Raw genomic sequence first — 16,098 nt, 5'->3', positions numbered from 1 at the left:
AGGAAGTGCAGCACAAAAAATATAAAATAAAAAAGCACTTAAAGTGAAATGCAAAATGAACAAACCAATGAAGAAATCCCTCTCTATAGTATGTACTAGATCACGGGTCTCCAAACTTTCTAAACAAAGGGTCACTTTACTGTCCTCCAAACTTTAGGGGGTCGAACTGTGGCCAGTGGGAGAAGAAAGTGTCTTGGTGTCAATGGGAGTAAACAATACCCCATCATTAGGCGCAGTTATAGTGCCCCATCATTGGTGCCAGTGGGAGGAATAGTACCCCATCATTGGTGTCAATGGGAAGAATAGTGTCCCATCATTTGGTGTCAGTGGGAGGAATAGTGCCCTATAATTGGTGTCAGTGGGAGGAATAGCGCCCCATCATTGGTGTCAGTGGGAGGAATACTGCCCCATCATTGGTGTGAGTGGGAGGAATAGTGCCCCATCATTGGTGTCAGTGGAAGGAATAGTGCCCCATCATTGGTGTCAGTGGAAGGAATAGTGCCCATCATTGGTGTGAGTGGGAGGAATAGTGCCCCATCATTGGTGTGAGTGGGAGGAATAGTGCCCCATCATTGGTGTCAGTGGAAGGAATAGTGCCCCATCATTGGTGTGAGTGGGAGGAATAGTGCCCCATCATTGGTGTGAGTGGGAGGAATAGTGCCCCATCATTGGAGTCAGTGGGAGGAATAGTGCCCCATCATTGGTGTGAGTGGGAGGAATAGTGCCCCATCATTGGAGTCAGTGGGAGGAATAGTGTCCCATCAATGGTGTGAGTGGGAGGAATAGTGCCCCATCATTGGAGTCAGTGGGAGGAATAGTGCCCCATCATTGGTGTGAGTGGGAGGAATAGTGCCCCATCATTGGTGTGAGTGGGAGGAATAGTGCCCCATCATTGGAGTCAGTGGGAGGAATAGTGCCCCATCATTGGTGTGAGTGGGAGGAATAGTGCCCCATCATTGGTGTCAGTGGAAGGAATAGTGCCCCATCATTGGTGTGAGTGGGAGGAATAAGTGCCCCATCATTGGAGTCAGTGGGAGGAATAGTGCCCCATCATTGGTGTGAGTGGGAGGAATAGTGCCCCATCATTGGTGTGAGTGGGAGGAATAGTGCCCCATCATTGGTGTCAGTGGGAGGAATAGTGCCCCATCATTGGAGTCAGTGGGAGGAATAGTGCCCCATCATTGGTGTGAGTGGGAGGAATAGCGCCCCATCATTGGAGTCAGTGGGAGGAATAGTGCCCCATCATTGGTGTGAGTGGGAGGAATAGTGCCCCATCATTGGAGTCAGTGGGAGGAATAGTGCCCCATCATTGGTGTGAGTGGGAGGAATAGTGCCCCATCATTGGAGTCAGTGGGAGGAATAGTGCCCTATCATTGGTGTCAATGGAAAGAATAGTGTCCCATAATTTGGTGTCAGTGGGAGGAATAGTGCCCCATCACTGGAATCAGTGGGAGGAATAGTGCCCCATCATTGAAATAAGTGGGAGGAATAGAGTCCTATCCTTGGTGTCAGTGAGGGGACTAGGGCCCCATTGTCAGTGTCAGGAACTATGCCCCACTTTTGCTGACAATGAGGGGAATAGTGCCCCAAGGGCCAGATAATGGCAAGCAAAGGGCCGCATTAGGTTCCCAGGGCGCAGTTTGGAGATCACTGTACTAGATTATAGAAGATGTCATTTGAGCTATGAGAGAGATGACTAAACCAGCAAATATACAGTATATATGTGTATACACCTTTTAAGCTGCTTGTTACAATAGTGCCCTCTAGTTGTACTTTAGATTAAAGTTAGGAATGGTAACAGCGTTCTTATGAACCTAGCGCAAAACCCAAATAAATATGGTGGAAAAAAAACAAAAACTACCAATTAAAAATTGCAAACCATATATAGACCAACAGGGATCCCACTGTGTAAAACTGCTTTATTAAAGTTCCAAGAAAAACAAAAACAAGAAACCGCACTCACATAAAATTGTGACTATCGCTCGGCACTTAGTATGTTGCGCCTAAACCTCTAGGGGTCGTGCCGCCGCTCTTAAAGCTCTCTATGGAGCCGGCATACATTAAAATGTAAATCTCTGTACAATGTTTTGGATTTATCAGCAACTCTGTATTATAAAAATGTGCCTAAACAGGCCAATCAATTTATATCCAATCAGCTGGCTACTTGTACAATATATTGCCTGGTAAATATAAAGCCGACCCAATACGTTACAATCTGATTGTACAATCTCCTTTATATTTACCATCAGCTATGAAGTACCTGTCTGCTATGATACTAATTGAATGGATTGTTTAGGTTTGTCCTCATATTACATATTTGGTAAATCCAAAGGAGAATGTATAGAGATTGTACACCCTGATGTGTGATATAGTGTAGGGCCAGCAGAGATTGTAAAGTCATACTGGTGGTAACGTGTCCAGCCAGGAGATTGTACAATCAGACTGTAATTTGTTTTTCGAGCTCAAGGAGGCTATATTCATTTTTTAAAGCTGATCTCCACATTTGTTGTGCCTTTAAATAGTTTGTTTGGACCGGCCAAGCTATTTAAAGGGACATGACCAGTGTAGATCAGATGTTCCCAACCTTCTTCTGTCTGCCCGACCATAGTACTCAACCTACCCTTCAATATTATTTCCAATTAATGAGACCACACCTGAAAATGGAGTACAAATGGCAATAGCAGCCTTCCTTATTAACAAAAACACTTATTAAAATTAACATTATCTTCACATCAACATAGTTACATAGTAGGTGAGGTTGAAAAAGTCCATCAAGTCCAACCTATGTGTGTGATGTCCAAAATCAGCTCCCATCTGAAAAAACATAACAATTTTCAGCCTGTTGGTCTTTTGATGGCACCCAGAAATCCAATACTATTCCACTTCTGCACTGCAAGCCCTTTTACCATAATAGGCCTCCAGCTGTGAACACCAGCTTGGAGACAACTGCCACTACCTGCAGTGCAACCATTACCATATTCCAGTTAACCTATGTAACTGGAATACACCAGAGGGCCACATACCACCGATGAGCCCCCGAAACTTCCATCTCTAAAGTCTTTTCTTACACCACCAAAAGACCAACCACCACCACCGCCCAAAAGGGTGACATCTTACCCTCGCAGGCCCCTCCTCACCCGCAATGCGCTTTGAATTCCATCCTGCAACCCCAGGGACCATAAATCTATTCCCACCGCAGATAAATGGACTCCATCCCCTCTCAGGTACAGCCCAGTATCAGACTCCAATTCCAAATGGTGGATAACCAAACCACTATTCCAAATAAAAAATTTGCCCCACCACTTTAATAACTCTTATGCGAGTTTTGTTGATTCTCGCAACCGACCTCGCCATGCGCCACCAAACGCACGCCTCCCTCTTGGAAATCCCCAGCTGCCTCCCATCTGGTCTAACGTCCGCTCGCCTGGCCCCCCAAAAACATAGGAGTGGCCCAATATCCAGACGAGGCGTGGCTGAACTCCATCTGAAAGAAAAGAATGAAACCACTGGATACAATCAATCTTCCAGGAATATTCACCCAACATGAAAAGCACCCCACTATACCCCATCCGTCCATAGCACACCCCCTTTTTTGATTAACATTGATCAATCCATTAACAAATGTGGCGAATATAGGAACGGAATCTATTGGAGTTCCCATCTGCCAAATCCGCCTAACAGCCGCCTCGTCCAGCCCGCACCGAGCGACCTGCATGGAGTGCGAAGCATACTGTTTTTCTTCAAAGCCCGCTGCCCTAAGTCCCTTCCTGAAGACAGCTATGAACTGAAACTTGGACAACAGAGCCCCATCCCCATGTATTAGGAACGGACCCTCCACAACTGGGCGCAGCTCTAAAAACTCCTGCACCACCCTTAACGGACACACCGGGGAACCTGGAAGTGTAAACAATTGCACCCACACTCCCTTGCCCGCCTGGTCTGTCTTTGACCTGCGCAGCAAAACTTGAAAACGGCCCCCACTACAGAGCATTTTGCACCAATATTCCCCCTGGGACCTTACGAGATGGACTGACCAGCTCGCTTATCTGGAATGGCCAAAAAATGCAAAGGAAAAAGCCGCCTTGAATAAGGCAATGTCGTATTCAGAGGAACATAATGAGGCCAACCCCTCAAAAATGGCCTGTAGATTGCTAAAGTACATGGGCCGCCTAGCGTCCCTGCGCTTTTGTGACTTGCTATATACTTTCACTGCTTGCCGAACCCAAAAACCTTTTGTAAAATCCACCCAACCGCGTAGCTTAAAGAAAAATGCCAAACCTGACAGCTTCCGCTCCAGGGCAGACACCGACACTCACCGCTCCATGTTCCTGGAAACAAAGTACAGAATCACCAGCCGTACTTCCGAATCTCCCTGCACTACCCCGGCTAAATGCAACACCTCCATCCATTCCCGCCATACCTTGGAGTAGGCCGTCCATGTAGTCTCACTCACCGACCTTCTGATCCATGCCACGACGACTCCAGGGCAATCTCCCACAGAACAAGGGACCGCCGTTTTCTCTGCCGCTGGTGAAAGTTCCCAAAACCTGTCCCACTGAAATCGAGATAATGAGTCAGCTAACGTATTGTCTACCCCCGGGAGGTGCACAGCATACAACATGTTCAACTGCAGGCAGCGAAACACCATATGCCGCAACAGCCTGACAATGGGTTGTGACGACGCTGAGATGCAGTTAATAACTTGAACCACTCCCATGTTGTCGCAATTCAAACGAATTTTCAAGTTTTGAAAAGACTCGCCCCATATTTCCATGGCTAGTACCACTGGAAAAAGCTCCAAGAGCACCATGTTACCCAGAAAACCCACGTCTACCCAGGAACGTGGCCAAGGTTCCGCACTCCAATGACCTTGGTAGAAGGCCTCATAACCTGAAGACCTGGCTGCATCTGTAAACAGCTCCAGGTCAAAATTACTCACCAGCCCAGACATCCATACTGATCTGCCATTATAGTGTTCCAGAAACGAGTGCCAAACCCTCAAATCCTCCCTATGCTCCCGATTGAAACGGACAAAATAATGGGTAGGGGATATAACCCCCGCAGTGGCAGCCGACAGCCGTCGGCAAAAAACCCTGCCCATGGGAATAATGTGGCATGCAAAATTCAGCTTACCCAACAGGGATTGCAGCATCCGCAGCTGGATCTTGCGTAATCCCAATATCCCACGTATCTCCATCTTGAGGGCCACCAATTTTTTCTCCGACAAACAACACTCCACGACATCCGAGTCAAGGACTATGCCTATGAAACCAAGCATGGTAGTTGGGCCCTCCGTCTTGTTCACAGCCAATGGAATACTGAACCTGCCTGCTATGTGCTGCATTGTGGACAAAAGGATCGCGCACACCCTCGAAGAGGGTGGCCCCACGCAAAGGAAATTACCCAAATAATGGATGACGGAATTCACCCCCGACATGTCACGGAACACCCATTCCACAAAAGAACGGAACTTCTCGAATAGAGCGCAGGAGGAAACCGAGCATTCCATGGGCAATCAGTGGTCTATGTAGAAACTGTCTTGCCAACAGCACCCGATAAGTCAAACTGTCCGGGTGAATGGGAAAAGCGGATTCAATGTCTACTTTTGCCATCAGAGCCCCTTTTCCGTACCGGTGAACCCAGCCAACCGCCGTGTCAAAAGAAGTGTATGAAACCATACACGCCTCTGGATCTATGGCGTCATTGACTGAACCCCCCCTTGGGAAAGACAGGTGGTGTATAAGGCAGAATTTGTGCGGTTCTTTCTCACCAAATCTGGCAGTGGCTTAACATCGAACGGCCCCCCCTTGAGACCCAATGCCACTTCCTTAGCCAGTTTCTAAGTCACTACCCCTGGATGCTGTAACTCGGAATGCAAGTTCTGCGCCATAGGAGGCATGGTACTCAATGAACATGGGATCCTAAAGCCTTCCAAAAAACCTTCCCTCAGTAGCCTCACAGCCACTCTGTCTGGATACCTATTTAGGAAAGGTGGCATCCTTTCCCCCCTCACTGGTGTCCTCCCCTTTTATTTGCAGAATCTCCGGATCGACCCTTACCTTTTTTAAAACAATGGGACCCTGGATGGGCACCTCCGCACACGGAGCACTCATGCTTAAAATGGCAGGAACCCCCAAACTTACACGATCCCTCGTTGTACTGCCAACAGAGACCTCACTACTTAGTGGCCAGTTGTCCCGGGGAAGCTGAACCACCGACCCTCCCTGGAAAAGACTGGTTCGGGGCCTGTGCCAAGGACATGAGCCGCATCCAGAGGCTTATGTCCTTATGGTCCCACTGCCGGGACGGACGTACCACCCGGCGCTGACAAAACTGTTCATCGTATCGTAGCCAAACGGATCCACCATAGACTCTATGAGCCTCCCCCACCGCATTCATATATCAAAAGAGCGCTGAACAGTGTTCAGGGTTCTTTTCCCTCGATAACGCTCGCCATAATGGCAAACGCCTGTAGCCAATTGGCGAAAGTCCGCTGGATCAACCTGTACCGCTGCCTTTCCTCATCTTCCTTCGTTGTATCATCAGGCTTAACCCTATCCAGGTTAAATTTTTCAAGCGGCAGCAGGGAGAAAATCTCTACATACTCACCTTTACAAATCTTATCCCGGATGTCCTGTTTCAAATGGGCCCCCAACGGTCCTTAAAAACACACATAGACCTCACATTTTGTAGTGTCAGCTATTCGCACCAGTGAGGGGATACCACACTGGGCCCCGTACCTGCAGTGCCTGCATCTGCTCCACCACCCGACTGGACCCGTGGCGGCTCTTGCCGGGTCGTCCCCAGGTTCCCCTCATTGAAGCACTGCATTAGGTCCCGCAGCCCCCCCCAACAAATCCCTCAGTGCTTCCATACCGGACCTGGCAGGTGGAATACCCACCACCTGTGGGCCGGACGCGGGTCCCTCCGCTACCTGCATGGCTCCCGCCGCTACTGTGTTCCCATCCCCAACCCCCAACAAGCTCCCCAAAACATTTCCAGCATTAACAAATAAGTTAGCAGACTTAACAGGCTGACCTGGGGTGCTCCCGACAGCTGCAGCTCCAGAATCCCTCAGTGCAGGCTGATTCTGCGATTCCTCCTCCTCTGAGCAAGACAGCTCACCCTCCGACCGAATGTCTGTCAGTTGCAGTTCTTCCTCCTGAAGCAGCCCAGGCGATGGGGGCCTGGCCGCTGTGGATACGCGCCATGCTTGGTTCCGCCTCCCAGCACCAGATCCGCCCCCTGAACTGCCGTTGCGACAGCCCCCACGTCTCGAACCCCAGGCCACGGTCTCTCTTCTCCTGCTGCACGTCCCCCCTTTTCCTTCCTGGCGGAGGTTCTCACAGTCACACCGGAGGCGCCGGCCGAGTCAGGTGATGGCCCGGCAGCTGTGTCAATGCCTCTCCCTCGCCGAGACTCCCCCGACACTTCAGAGGGGGAGGAGTCCACGTGATCTGGACGGTGCCGCCGGAAGGGCGGAGAAGGCATGCGCATTGTATATGCCTCCCTAGCTCCACCTTCGATGAGGATTCCATCCAGGCCCGCCACACGTGGAAGCTGTTGGGTGCTCCTCAGGTGGGCCTGACGGGTCCCGTATGGGGCTCCTACCGCGGCGCAAAGCTCGGGGGGGGGTCTGGGCGAAAAACGATTTGGCAGCCTAGACCGCCGCGCACCTGGTTTGTCCTGCCTCCCTGCACCTGATCCAGATGCCTCGTCCTCCAACAGGGCTGCTGCCTGGCTTTGCAGCCACTCAGGCCCCTTAGATGCAGCCGCTGCCCGTAGCTGGGCCAGGATCCTGTCAACGTCCGCCATGCGTTCTGTGGATGTGACAAGCAGCAGCGTAAAACTGCCTGCGTTGTCACCTGTCCCTCAACTGATGCCTGGTCGACCCCATCTCCCCCTTAGATTAACTATCCTGCCCCTCCCCATCCTGTTGATCCTAGCCAATACCAGCTCTCCCCTTCTTCTACTTTTCTAAACTTTCTTAACCCCATAGTTGCTAACCCTTATCACCCTGTCACCCTTCACTATCCTTTCCATTTTATTCCCCTCGCTCTGGGTCTTACTTTAAATCAGCTAGAGGCAGGATCTAATAGAGATCATTCATTGTCATATGTACAGAGCTACAGAATATGGTAATGCTATAAAAAGTGAAAAAAGCAATAAATAAAAATGAACCCCCCAAAAATTAGTTGAACCTTGCTGGAAACTTGCTAGTCCCACGGAGGCTCTCTACTGCTTACTAGTGGTCATTCTGCAAACAGCAGGATGCTGCTTACATTTCGTGTTTTATGGTTATGTAGCACAGGGGATGTTCTACATATTTATTACCAGGGCTTTTTTTCTCGGAAAATAGGTGCAGGAACCCCCCCCCCCCCCGTCTGAGTCACCCCTTGTCTCTGCCCCCTACCCACCTCAGACCACCGTCCCTTGATTCCACCCTCTACCCACCTACCAGTACTGCCCCTTTTAGAGAATACAGAACCAAGTATCGTTTTGTGGTGCCAAATCATTTGTATGGAACATGTTGATGATAAAAAGATTAGCAGTAAAATAGATCCCCTGCAGTCAGCAACAATAGAATCCCAGCAATAGATCCCCACAAAACAATAGACTCCCCCAGCAACAATGGACTCCACCCCAACAACAATAGATTCCCTGCAGCAACAGTAAACTACCCACAACAAAATATCATACCCAGTAACAAAATATCCACCCAAGCAACATTAGACCCCCCTAGCAGCAACAACAGATCTCCCAGCAGCCAGCATCAATAGATCCTCCAGCAGCCAGTAAAAATAGACCTCTCCCTCAACAATAGATCCCTTCTAGCAACATAAGACCCCCCAGCAACAATAGATTCCCCATCAGCAACAATAAACCCTCACACAAAATCAGATCCCACCAGTGACAATAGATCCCCCTGCAGCCAACATAAATAGACCCTCCAGCACACCCCAAAATCCATACTATTACATACATTCAGTGCTGGAGGTGCCGGAACTGCGTTCCCCCACGTTCCCGCTGAAAAAAAGCCCTGTTTATTACTTCTATAAAAACAATTCACAGCTCAGCTGACCACAGAGGTACATTAAACGGAAGCCCCCCCCAGACTGATCTACCACATATCTCTACATTTCCACTGACCCAGATACCACAATGGCACGACACCTCTGCATTCAGCTGGTAAACAAGCAATGTGACAACTGATGACAAAATTATATGTTTCCATCGCCTTTTCCTGTCCGGGTGCTGGGCTGTCAGAGAACGGCGCAGAGAGTGATCATGTGTACAGGATATCCATATATAACTCAGAGAGTACTCATCTATACCCTGAGAGTAATGATCTATACACCAAGAGCACTGATCTATAGCTCACGAGTATTGATCTATACACCAAGAGTACTGATCTATACACCAATAGCACTGATCTATACACCAAGAGTACTGATCTATACACCAAGAGTACTGATCTATACACCAAGAGTACTGATCTATACACCAATAGCACTGATCTATACACCAAGAGCACTGATCTATACACCAAGAGTACTCATCTATACACCGAGAGTACTCATCTATACACCGAGAGTACTGATCTATACACCAAGAGCACTGATCTATACACCAAGTGCACTGATCTATACCCCGAGAGTACTCATCTATACACCAGGAGCATTGATCTATACACTATTAGATTTTCTGCAGATTTTTGTCTTCAAATTTACCCAAACCATATAATATGAGGTCAAACCTTAAGAGTTTCAATTTGTATGCAATCAGGCAGGCCCTTGCACTACATAGTTTTGGTAAATCTGAAGACAAAAATCTGCAGAAAATCTTAGAGTACTCATCTATAAACTGAGAATACTGATCTATACACCAAGAGTACTGATCTATACCCTTAGAGTACTCATCCATGCACCAAGAGTACTGATCTATACCCCGAGAGTACTGATCTATTCACCAAGAGTACTGATCTTTACACTGACTACTGATCTATACCCTGAGAGTACTCATCTAAAAAAAGGGAAAACTGATCTATACCCCTATAGTACTGATCTATACACCAAGAGCACTGATCTATACACCAAGAGCACTGATCTATACCCTGAGAGTACTCATCTATACCCCGAGAGTACTCACCTATGCACCAAGAGCACTAATCTATACCCCGTGAGTAACCATCTATAAACTGAGAATACTGATCTATACCCTGAGAGTACTGATCTATACCCCAAGAGTACTGATCTATACCCCAAGAGTACTGATCTATACCCCTAGAGTACTGATCTATACACCAAGAGTACTCACCTATACACAAAGAGCACTGATCTATACCCTAAGAGTACTGATCTATAAATTGAGAATACTGATCTATACCCTGAGAGTACTGATCTATACCCCTAGAGTGCTGATCTATAAACCAAGAGTACTCATCTATGCACCAAGAGCACTGATCTATACCCTGAGAGTAATCATCTATACACTAAGAAAACTGACCTATACCCTGAGCGTACTGATCTATACATAGAGAGTATTGATCTATACCCTGAGATTACTCATCTATACCCTGAGAGTACTCTGCTATACACCTTGTTTTTTTTTTTTTTTTTTTTTTTTTTACAGATTATTATTATAAAGTAGAAATAAACAATGATAATATAAACAGTAATGTGTGTTCAGGTTCTCCCTATAGTGGAACTGCATCATTTTTATTTTTCTATAATCCCATTAAATATAGTAAATATGTTTTTAAAGTGCAAATTTACTATTTTAGAAAAAAAGGTGAACTAGCATATATATACAGCCATAATATAACTCTACATAGCCAACACAGCCATAATATAACTCTACATAGCCAACACAGCCATAATATAACTCTACATAGCCAACATAGTCATAATATAACTCTACATAGCCAACATAGTCATAATATAACTCTACATAGCCATAATATAACTCTACATAGCCATAATATAACTCTACATAGCCAACGCAGCCATAATATAACTCTACATAGCCAACATAGCCATAATATAACTCTACATAGCCATAATATAACTCTACATAGCCATAATATAACTCTACATAGCCATAATATAACTCTACATAGCCAACATAGCCATACTGTACATAGCCAACTTAGCCATAATAAAGCCATCTATAGCCATAATTTAGCCAACATAGCAATAATATACCCATAATACAGCAGTACAGAGCCAACAAATCCATAATATAGCCATACATAGCCAACATAGCTATGATATAATCAGGGCCGTAGATCATTTTTGTTTCTGGGGGGTTCAGGTCTTTAAAACTTAAAGGCATCATTTACACTTGAATGTTGGCGGATGTACGGTAAAAACATGTGACAGCAGAGTGGGGCCATGAGGCTTTGCAATGCAACGCAGCAAAAATTATCCCCATTCAACTGAATAGGACGCAATGCACGTAATTGTGGTGCGGTAGTGTACTCATTAGTACAGTGAGCTCCTCCTAAGCTCCCTAGTTTTTTTTTTTCCTTCAGCCCGCTGGGTTGAACTAAAAAAACCTCACATTGTTAACCAGGCTTTAGATCTCATTCATATGTTCTAAATGGCCACGGAATGGCAAATATACCATGAATAACTACAGCCAGGATTCCAGATGTTCCAATTTTTGTCAGCTGCTCAGCCTGTTCACCCTGAATGATGGGCTGAAAAGAGCCACTGCTGTTAACATGTATCTGTACATCCAGTGGTCCCCATGTTTAAGCTCCGGGGGACAAAGCAAAACACATTGGGGTGTGGCCTGGCGGGAACCCAGGCTGAGGTCTCTCCCATCACTACTACATTACCATAGGACTCCGTGGATGTGTGGCACCAGGCGTGTTTTTTTTCTCTCTTTCCTTTCAGTGACTACAGGAGCTGGGATGAGCTCCATCCCTCGCCGGCACTCCTGCAACACATTCGGTATCATCTACATTACCCCCCACATCGATTGAGCCTGAGCGACACACTAACAAACCGTGGGTCACAGTGGTTACCTGCTGTTAGGGACAAATTTCTGACCCTAGATGCAGAGAGATTTTATCCAAGGGCAAAAATGTATCTCTACCTGCAGGTCACCACTGGATGTGCAGATACAGGTGGTTATATGTTTACAGCAGCAGACAGCCTTGGCTCTTTTCAGCCCATCACTCAGGTATACAGGCTGAGCAGATATTAGAACATCTGATCCCGGGTGCAGGTATTTGCAGTATACTTGCTGCACCATGGTCATGTAGGATATATGAATGAGACCCAAGACTGGATTTTAGCTAACCTTACTGTGCAAGTTGAGCAGGTGCAAGGGGCAACATATTGTGGTGGGCAGTAAATTCAGTGATTTTATTTAAACCTTAAAAAACTGTGTCCTAAGAAATTTTATGAAATGTTTTAAGAGATTGAAAAAAAAAATATCTCTTACTTTGATTCAATTTAAACTATTTGTACAACTTCTAACCCAACGGTAGCTAAGCAAACTTTGGCAAAGGCATGGCGGTCCCCGACATTAGTGGTGACGAAGAATAGGATGACTAATGTCATGATTCATGCCAAAATGGTGGCTATTGATAATGCTTTGCTTCCCAAATTTCAAAAACTATGGCACCCATGGATAACACATCATTTGCCATCTAACTTTGACGAGAATGTTCTACTGCCATGGTAGCTTGGGAGTTGAGATGGTTTAAGCTGATCTATAAAGAACGCACAGACTTTCATGATGGTTCTTAATCCAACCCTGTGAACCCCCTATCTTCTATGTTTCACTCCTTCCCTCCTTTCTCTTCTTCCTTACGCACTTTACGATTTTGAAGCTCTTTTCCTAGTAGAGTATATTCTCCTTCAGACATCTCTGACACAGCCTATGCTGTGGACACAAGTACAATTTAAGAATTTACTTACTCTTTACCAGCTCCTACATAGCTCTTCAATACCCAATCCAGGTTATACCCAATTACCTCTATTTACATGCTATGTTATCATCTATTATTAACTAATAATTTTATCATCTTATCTTTACCACAATTTGTTTATTCATGTATTTGTTATGTATTCCTTTATATACTCAATAAAATCTTTTGACAAGGAAAAAAAAAATATATTGTGCACTGCCTACCACAGGATGGTTGCACCTGGTCAATATGGTTGGCTTTTATTTAGTCTTAAACTGTAGTAAACCCAGCTTTTGAACTTGTACCTACAAGTAAGCCTATAATAACACTTACCTGTAGGTACAGTGAATATCTCCTAAACGTGCTGTTTAGGAGATATTCACATGGAAAGCAGCCGTGATGTCACCGATGCATGCGCTCTGGATGGACCGCATACCGTTTGGTTGTACTTCTCCTGGGGAGGAGTGCAGTTTGTTCTGCACTTTTGTGACCCATTGTTAGCCGACAGCCAGCTATAGCACGCTGTTAGCTGACATCGCTCAGCGGGTCCAGGCTGTGGAAAGATCCTCACTTTAAAGTCAGGATTCATCCAGATGCCTGGACCAGCAGCTCGCTCAGCCCCTCAGTGAGCCACAGAGACCCTGAGCCAGCCGCTCCTGCCCCCTCCACAGCCTGGCATTCCAGTGAGCATGGGAATGGGGGGGTAGAGCCAGGGACTGACAGTCACCACTCTTTGCTCACTTAAGGCTGAGAACTGAGTGATCAGCGGTCTTTGATTGCTCTGTAGTTAGTCTTAGAAGCAGCTGGGGAGAGATGCAACATTGCATCGATGCTCCATCCACCTAGGTAATTATAATTAAAAAAAAAAAATCTCTTTTAAAGGGAAAAAAATCCCCCTCTCCCTCCTAAGAACCCTCCCTCCCCAAGCAAAGATTCCCACTGTAAAATATCTCCCTCCCTCAAATATCCCCCCAAAAATTAAACCCTTTGTCTCTAAACCGACTCCCCAAAGCAAAAATATCTACCTCAGTCCACACCCTCTCCCCCAGCAAAGATTCCTAGTTATGAAGAAAATCCCCCTTCATCCAATGAAACTCCCCTCCCAGAAGCAAATCCCTGCCATTAACCACCCCTGTAAACTTCTCTACAAGAAACCCCCCCCCCCCTCTCCAAAAGCAAATCCCCCCCCCCCACATATTCAACATACCCATAATATAGCCATACATAACCAACATAGCCATAATATAGCCATACAGAGTCAACATAGCCATAATATAGCCAACATAGCCATAATATACCCACAATATAGCTGGACATAGCCAACATAGGCATAATATAGCTATGCATAGCCAACATAGCCATAATACAACTGTACATAGCCAACATAGCTATGATATAACCACATATAGCCAACATAGCCATGATATAGCTGAACATAGCCAACATAGCCATAATATCACTCTACATAGCCAACATAGCCATAATATAGCTGTACATAGCCAACATAGCCATAATATAACCACACATAGCCATAACAACATAGCCATAATATAACCGCACATAGCCAACAAAGCCATGATATAGTTGCACATAGCTAACATAATCATAATATAGCCTTACATAGCCAACATAGCTATAACCAGGGCTTTCTTTCTCAGAGAATAGGTGCAGGATCTCCCCCCTTCTGAGTCACCCTTCGTCTCTGCCCCCTACCCACCTCTGAGCATTGTCTCTTGGCTCCACCCCATCTCCCAGTATCGCCCCATTTAGAGAATGCAGAACCAAGCCTCTTTTTGTGCTACTAAGTAATTTGTATGGAATTTGATAGACTCCCCCAGCAACAACAGATCCCACCACAGCAACACTAGATCCCCCACACAACAACAGACCTCCCACCAGCAACAATGCCCCCACCCCCAACAAAATACTACCCTAGCAACAATAGACCCTCAGCAGTAACAACAGATCTCCCAGCAGCCATCTTCAATAGACCCTCCAGCAGCCAGCAACAATAGACCTCTCCCTCAACAATAGATCCCTCCCAGCAACAAATTGACCCCCCCAGCCAACAACAATAGACCCCCCACAAAAAAATAGATCCCCACCAGCAACAATAGATCCCCCAGCAGCCAGCATCAATATACCCTCCAGCACACCATCCATAAAATACATTCAGTGTTGGAGGTGCCGGAACTGCGTTCCCCCCACGTTCCTGCTGAAAAAAAGCCCTGGCTATAACATAGCCATAAGCAGGAAGTAATGGATTATATGGTTTATAAAGGCGAAGTATGTCATCCTCTGCACAGGCTTTTATACTTAGTTGTTGATGCCGTTATTATCTCCTCCATATAATACAACTCTGGAGTCTTTATCATTTTGCACTTACTGAGCCTTTAAATGAAATCTATTTCCAATGGTCTCAGTTGACCCTCGTTGCTTTATTTATGATAGTGTGAATTGTCCTATTCCCTCTTAGCAGGTTACAGCTTGCCATCAGAGCATATATATATATAATTTTTCAGCTGATTGCCGGCACTGTCAGTATATAAATATCTTTTTGTTGAATTCCGGCTCTCCTCGCCCACGTTGTCACGCTGTATTCAACTGTAACCATCACTGTTCTCTTTCCACCCTTTCCTTGCCCACTCACCTCCGAGCACAAGAAGCAGCAACTCCATTGTGCCATTTAGTTTTCCTAGTTACTGTATACATTAAAGCTGAACTCCGGGCATGGAAATCTTTGTTTAAATATATTTCTTAATAGTCATAAAAGATATAAATCAACTTTGTGTGCACCAAGATATTTGCCTTATAAAAAGTATCTGTCACATCATCATGGTCCGTACAGAGAGCTGAGCTGTGGGAGGGGCCCAGCAGGCTCCACCCACTACAGGCTGCCTGCAGAAAACTACAGGAGAGGGCGAAGACAAGACCAGTCACCCTGCACAAGGAGAGAGAGCAGCAGGAAGCAAAGAAAAAATAAAAAGCACATCGAGATTCAATTAAGAATACACAGGGCTCTTATATTTAGACAATAATTACTCATCCTGGAGTTTATCTTTAATGCATGAGGCTTAATTCACAAAGATTTAAATGTGAACTCTGAACAAATAAAAAAAATACCCTTGCAGATGGACTTCCCCAGCACTGCAAGGTTAAATGCTTTATTTTTGACT

The sequence above is a fragment of the Aquarana catesbeiana genome, linkage group LG03, assembly GCF_042186555.1.
Source record: "Aquarana catesbeiana isolate 2022-GZ linkage group LG03, ASM4218655v1, whole genome shotgun sequence".
Taxonomy (NCBI): domain Eukaryota; kingdom Metazoa; phylum Chordata; class Amphibia; order Anura; family Ranidae; genus Aquarana; species Aquarana catesbeiana.
The sequence above is the reverse complement of the archived record's forward strand: the minus strand, read 5'-3'. Positions refer to the sequence as shown.